This window comes from Alosa pseudoharengus, unplaced genomic scaffold (genome assembly GCF_046254945.1).
Source record: "Alosa pseudoharengus isolate Yale_2024_CS ecotype anadromous, Long Island Sound unplaced genomic scaffold, YU_APseudo_1.1 YU_APseudo_1.1_scf_7, whole genome shotgun sequence".
Taxonomy (NCBI): domain Eukaryota; kingdom Metazoa; phylum Chordata; class Actinopteri; order Clupeiformes; family Clupeidae; genus Alosa; species Alosa pseudoharengus.
In genome coordinates, this window is record NW_027468859.1 from 10,556,613 (window position 1) to 10,564,112 (window position 7,500).

General features: G+C 45.3%; 1 protein-coding gene across 2 annotated transcripts in view; it reads right to left on the reverse strand.

Moving 5' to 3' along the window:
* Positions 1–7,500, reverse strand: part of LOC143109358 (syntaxin-binding protein 5-like) — a 99,047-nt gene that overhangs the window by 48,877 nt on the left and 42,670 nt on the right. The window lies entirely within an intron of this gene.

Sequence of the window (7,500 nt, forward strand, 5' to 3'; positions counted from 1 at the left end):
TATCTGTTTTTTATTCTGCTCATCCACTCGTTCTACACCTCCCTCTCTTTCTGTCTCTAAGCTCTTTTCCACCATTCATTTTCCGTCTCGTTTACATGCTGACTTTCTTCATCCATCCATCCCTCCTCCCTCCTCCTGGTCACTCTGTGTCCGGCCATCCTGTGGTCCGCATGTTGTTCTCCTCTCATCTGCCTGTTTTTCTCTCTTCCCTCTATTTGCACCACATACTTCTGCTGCTCTTAAACTCCAGGGCTGTAACAACCTACCCACACAAGGACTGATTAATTCAGCTCAATGATGGGAAGCAAGTAGGTACGTGTGTGTGTGTGTGTGTGTGTGTGTGTGTGTGTGTGTGTGTGTGTGTGTGTGTGTGTGTGTGTGAGTGTGTGAGTGTGAGTGTGTGAGGGAGAGAGAGAGAAAGAGAGAGAGCGATAGAGAGAGAGAAAGAAAGAGTGATAGAGAGAGAGCGTGCTAGAGAGAGAGAGAGAGTGCTAGAGAGAGAGAGAGAGAGAGGACAGCTCTCAGACTTACATGCCTCAGGACTAATACTTTGCCCTTTTCAAGCCATCAGACAACAATCCATAATCTGAATGTACAACAATGAGTACATAACATGTGTTCAGTGCTGATTAGATAAAGAGAAAACAATATCAATACTCCTTTTTTCTGCCTAGCACGCGCAAGGTCCAATAAATACAGTGTCCCAAGCACTCTGCTCAATAGGACAGCCATTCATCTGTGACCCAGCTTGCAAAAATTATGTCGCAAGTTGCTGAATACACAATGGCAAATGGCAGCAAATGCAAGCATGGGCAAAATTAAGCTATTTTCTAACCCCAATAGAAATGATGTAATGCAATCTAATGTAACCTTCACGGAGGAACACAATCCTTCCCCCTTCCCAACCTTCCAAAGCCCTCCAAGGTCAAGAGGTAAGGAACAGAGCTATTCCCCAATGCAGAGTCTTGTTCAGCAATCAATGAAACGCACAAACAAATCACTCCATCCTGAGAAGTCAGCATATCCCACACTAGAGTTCGGAGACAAGTGCAGAAATGTAGAGTTGGCTTAAGCAGTAACTCTCATTTCACAATACAGTAGGTTGTAGGTTATTTCACAACATAAGAATCAGTATTTTACCCCTCTGTGTCAAATAGTCAATGTTCAACATACTGGGTAGACAGAGCCCTTTAGCATCATTTTTCGATGTGCAGGGCTCCATGAATGTTTCTTAGAGTGCCCTATGCATAGGAAAATGACCAAAGGAGCGTCCAGCGCATTGACAAACAGGGCCATGGTCCTGCAGCCCAGTGGCACATAGTTCCATTGTGGTCACACAGTGCCAAAGACAGTGAAGCCAATTTCCCTATTGGAAATCCGCATAGTATCAAAATGAGTTTGAAGCCATTTTTTTTAAAGACTAAAGGCCACATCATTACCATCACTATACAGTTTCTTTTAAAATTTGAGAGACAACATATTTTGGCTTGGGGTTCACACGGCGAAACAGAGGCGACGGCTTTGATTCAACGCAGAACCGTGAATTGGGCTTTGTAGTGTGGAACAAGAAGATGCTGCAGAGCATGCTACGGCTGGCCATTAACGTGTGCTTGACCACTCCACAGTGCCAATATCAATCTGTGTCTGCATCACCCAGCCCCTGACCAGCAGACATGGACGTATTCCAGATAACAATCACCCATGTGAATCACAAACAATCACATACAACTCAACGGGGCCAGCATCACTCCGGGGCCCCTGGCCTGTCCCTGGGCAGCAGACATGGGTGGAGTCCAGATAATGAGGACCACTGGTGTTTGTCCCTCCAGGAGGTGTGTGTGTGTGTGTGTGTGTGTGTGTGTGTGTGTGTGTGTGTGTGTGTGTTGGGCGGGCTCCGTGTCAGATGCTCCACTGACACACAGGAGACCAGAGACACCACAACAAAGAGCTGGAGCGTAGAAGGGCCATATACTGTGTCCCACTCTTCAGCAGAATATGAGTCCTAACAAGTCCTCGCCAGGCCTCTATTTCTCTCTTTCTCTCTCTCTCTCACTCTCTCGCTCTCTCACTCTCTCTTTTACTCTCTCTCTCTCTCTATCTATCTCTCTTTCTCTCTCTCTCACTCTCTCACTTTCTCGCTCTCTCTTTTACTCTCTCTCTCTATCTATCTCTCTTTCTCTCTCTCTCACTCTCTCGCTCTCTCACTCTCTCTTTTACTCTCTCTCTCTCTCTATCTATCTCTCTTTCTCTCTCTCTCACTCTCTCACTTTCTCGCTCTCTCTTTCTCTCTCTCACTCTCTCGCTCTCTCTTTTACTCTCTCTCTCTATCTATCTCTCTTTCTCTCTCTCTCGCTCTCTCACTCTCTCGCTCTCTCTTTTACTCTCTCTCTCTATCTATCTCTCTTTCTCTCTCTCTCACTCTCTCACTCTCTCGCTCTCTCTTTTACTCTCTCTCTCTATCTATCTCTCTTTCTCTCTCTCACTCTCTCGCTCTCTCTTTTACTCTCTCTCTCTATCTATCTCTCTTTCTCTCTCTCTCGCTCTCTCACTCTCTCGCTCTCTCTTTTACTCTCTCTCTCTATCTATCTCTCTTTCTCTCTCTCACTCTCTCGCTCTCTCTTTTACTCTCTCTCTCTATCTATCTCTCTTTCTCTCTCTCTCACTCTCTCGCTCTCTCTCTTTTACTCTCTCTCTCTATCTATCTCTCTTTCTCTCTATTTCTCTGCCATGCTGCCTGCCATGCTGGAGAAATTTAAGACGAGAGGAAAAATATACCCTGCTGAATTACAATCTAATTATGTTGTGTAGTGCCAGTGAGTGTGGATGTGTGTGTGTGTGTGTGTGTGTGTGTGTGTGTGTGTGTGTGTGTGTGTGTGTGTGTGTGTGTGTGTGTTTCTCCATTTAAGTGTGCTTATGTGACGCTAACTCTCCCACCACACCCCTTTAAATGAAGGGCCTATCACCATGGCAACATAAGAGAAAGACAGACCTCAGACATAGCACCACACGCACATACACACACACACACACACGAACATGCACACGCACGCGAAACACACACACGCACCCACAAACGCACACACACACACACATGCACACACACACACTCATGCACACACACACACACGCACGCACACACACACACATACGCACACACACACACACACCAGCTAAAACTCTCTACATGACTGTGGTGTCAGGGTGGCCCTCATGCCGGAGAAAGAGCAGCTCTAACTGATGACTCTGGCAGGCCACCAATCAATCACAGAGACGGACCTACACACACACAGCTGGCCTCTGAGTCCGCCCCGTAGCAGGCCCAAGTGTGGCCCACAGTCAGCAGCTGGAGCGGCACAGAAGAATCAGACGGGCAGGAAGGGGAAGGACACACAGGCTGCATCTGGCGCCAGAAACACCTCCCTCTCTCCCACACACACACACACACACACACACACACACACACACACACACACACACACACACACACACACACACACACACACAAATACACACACAAATACACACACACACACATACACACACACATGAATAGACACACACACACCCCCACACACACAAATACAGACATACACAAACACACACACACACGCTCACCCAAGCTAACAAACAGACACACACAAAACACGTCACATTCCCACACGCATACACCACTCTCATAATACACCCCATTAGCGCTGTCACCGGGTAGCGGCCACACACAGCTGCCCGTGCCAGCTGGGTAGTGCCACCACAGCCCAAACACTCCGCCCGCCCCCGCTTTGTCCTTTTGTCCTCGACTCATGCCAGCGCTGCTCTCTTCCGCAGACGATCAGGAGGGCTTCACTTGTGCCCAGTGTCATTATGGTCACATGGCCTTGTGATAAACATGTCATGGCCACTGCATGACCGCTGAGTTTGTTACTGGCAAACTGTGATGTTTCATACCCCAACAGTGACGCCAATGTGGAAGGTCTGGAACCTGCAGTACCTCGAACGGCCATTGGGGCAGGCTCCAAAGGCGAGTCAATTTCCCTAGAACCCTTGTTAAAATGTCCAACTTCCATAGAACCCGCATTCAAATGTCCAACTTTACAGCTGAAATGGATTTGGCACATTAGAAAGTGCGTGTGGTCTCTAAAATTACTTTTTCCTTTTGGGACTTTTGAATTGTGAGGTAGGTGAATTATTTTTAATAGCGTCCATTTAAATAGCACAATTCCAATTATTTTGCATGGAACATGAACGACCTGAAAGTTTGAAAGGAGATTAAGTGTAAACAAAGATGGTGGACCAATCGTGTCACTTGGTGTGTAAATGTCATTTGTTTGGCTTTTTCTCACTTATATTATATTCTCAGTCTAAAATGTCCCTCGGGATAAATAAAGTATCTATCTATCTATCTATCTATCTATCTATCTATCTGGTCAAAGGTCATCATGACAACAATACGCTTTTAGAAAAATCAGTGATTGTCATTAAAGCTCTTAGCAACCCGTGTTTATAAACATGCTTATGTGCATTGTAGACTGATTGTGCAACATAAGGAAGACGTAACCTTGTAATAGATATGCCATGCCAGATGCCTTATGAGTGCTTGCTATGAGTGTTAGAGTTTTGAATGGCCTCCAAGGCAATGTGCTTACAAACTGACATGTAACATGTGCCATGTGTCATTAGGGTGACATTACCTTGTCATAAACATGACATGGGAGATGGCGGAGCTTGACAACTGATGTCAAATGTCATGACATTATGTTGTCATGACAGTTCTTAGAATAAACACTAGAACATCTTAGAATATACATAAGAATCAAATGCTTTGGAAGTTATTATGACAACTGCTGCAGATGGTCACTTAACAATCTTATAGCACCGAAAATCTGTACTAATCACTTAAGAGTGATCTGTACTAATCACTTAAGAGTGAATAAGCGACATGTTGTCTTTTTATGGGATAGTTATATCAGGTTTGTTACAGGAGGGTCTAGTGCCACAAAGGTAAGTTATGTCTGCATGGATTAAATGATTCTAGAAGGATCCTCAAAAGTGCACAAACTTTTCTGTGCCAAGATAAACTTCTGTTATGCAGGAGATTTAAGAGAGTCTGACAGGTGTACTTGCTGCTGGCAAAATACCTGTTTCAATATGTGTGCGTGTGTGTGTGTGTGTGTGTGTGTGTGTGTGTGTCCAGTACAGTGTGATTAACCACTCTTGACTCGGCACATCAGTCAGTATCTGCACCTTCTTGACAGCAGAGGAGAAGATGGGTCCTCTAAGGCTCTGTCTGCCAGATGTGACAAAGTGTCTGTGTGTATGTGTGTGTGAGTGTGAGTGTGTGTGTGTGTGTGTGTGTGTGTGTGTGTGTGTGTGTGTGTGTGTGTGTGTGTGAGCCCGCATCAGGCAATCTTGTCTTCACAGATACAGATCTAAGAAGACACTCCACCTCGGGATTGGATAACCCATGTGCATGCATGCAGCAGAACACACACATACACACACACACACACACACACACACAGGTCAAAAAAACAAACTCAATGGCCACCTACACACACACTCTCACACTGCGACAAACTGTTTTGGTCAATAATTTAAGAGTTGAAGATCAGGGAGAAACAAGGGGGAGGGAGAGGGTGGGAGGAAGAGAGAGGGAGAGAGAGAGAGACAGAGAGAGAGAGAGAGAGAGAGACAGAGAGAGAGAGAGAGAGAGAGAGAGCAAGACGGAGAAAAAGCAAAGGTGAGACGAGAAAACAGGGAGAGGGAATAAGAAAGAGAGAATGAGGGAGAGAGAGAGGGGAGGAAAGAGAGAGAGGATGCGCAATGAAGAAGACAAAGGGTGATGAAAGAAAGAATGCAAAAGAAAGAAAGACAGGGCCACAGCTGTGGCGCAACTGGCTAGGGCACCTGCACCGTACGCCGACGACCCGGGTTCGATTCCCGCCCCGTGGTCCTTTCCGGATCCCACCCCTGCTCTCTCCCATTCACTTCCTGTCACTCTCCACTGTCCTATAATTAAAGGCATAAAAAGCCCCAAAAAAATATATATAAAAAGAAAGAAAGACAGAAATAATGAGAGAGAGAGCGGGAAAGAGAGAGGTTAAATAAATGCCAATACGGAGGCAGAGGACAGCTCTCAGGGGAGGAGGATCATGGGTAAATTTGCCTACAATCATCAAATGCACATGAACCCTGTGGGCCCTGCAGCACAGCAGGCTTACTGTAGCGGACGCTCGATCAGAGGCCTTGGGCAGCATTGTCTCTCACTGCGGCTAATGGACAGGACGAGTTAGCCAGCAAGAGGTTTGGACAGAGAGAAACGCAAATCAATCTGGCCCTGTCATGGCTCAGATCTGGCACCTCCAGTCTACGTTAGAGTCTAGAATGTGTAGGCGTATCTGAGATGAATGCACACTGCCAATGCAAATACTTGTGTGTGTGTGTGTGTGTGTGTGTGTATGTGTGTGTTAGGGGTGTAACGGTTGTATCGGTTCGGTGTATGAATTTACCGTTTGGTGTCACGGTTCGGTGTATGAATTTACACAGAGAATACACGGTATAAAAATACATAAAACTCGCGTGCGGATTAATTAATGTAGCCTAATGCGGAATTACTGTTAAATACGAGAGTTACGAGAGTTCTTTAGCGACACCTAACGCTAATCTGTAGCCTCGCCTTAGCTAGTCTGAAGCTCTGATTGGCGCCTATGTTATTTTTTTTGTCAGGTCGTCGGTCGAGATAGCAGCACTAAGCGAGTGGTTGCGACCCACAAGAGTTAGAGTTTGAGGACCCGCTGGTCTTTTTAAAATCGCAAGCTTGAGAACTTCAGTTAGAGTAGTACAGGCCAGAGAGTGGTGGATAAGACTAAACTGTGAGTCGGCGTTGTTCAGCAGTTGTTGGGTATTTGAGGAGTTAATGAGGAGCTAGCAGTGTTAAGTGCATAGACAGTAAAAGAAAGTGTCAACGCTAACCAGGCTAATAAACAAATCATGTTACGGTGAGTTGACGTCAAAGGGTAAAGTCACGTGACTTCTAGTGAAATGAAAGGCAAAATAGTGTCATATTTTCACAGTTAGTTGATTATTACTGTACACACACTAAAAAATATTGAGGCAAATTGTAGACCCTTCCATATACAACTAAACACGGATGTTGAAGATTTTTAAAAATCATTAGGTCTATTTTATGTAATTTGCACTTTCAGAAATAATAGATGCTGTAGGCCTATTTTCAGTTTTATAGCTGATTGTCTTATTTTGTTTACAAGTTACAGATGGAGTCTGGGTACTTACTGTACTGTTTACATCTTACACACTTCAGGCTGTTGCAGATAGCTCAGGGAAGAGACTGTATGACACTAGGTGGTACAGCCTGAGACATGCACAATAAAAAAAAATTGCTTTCTGCATTTTTGTTTTGCTTTTCCCTCCATTGTACTGAACCGTGATGTCCGAACCGAGGTATGAACCGAACCGTGACTCCTGTGTACCGTTACACAACTA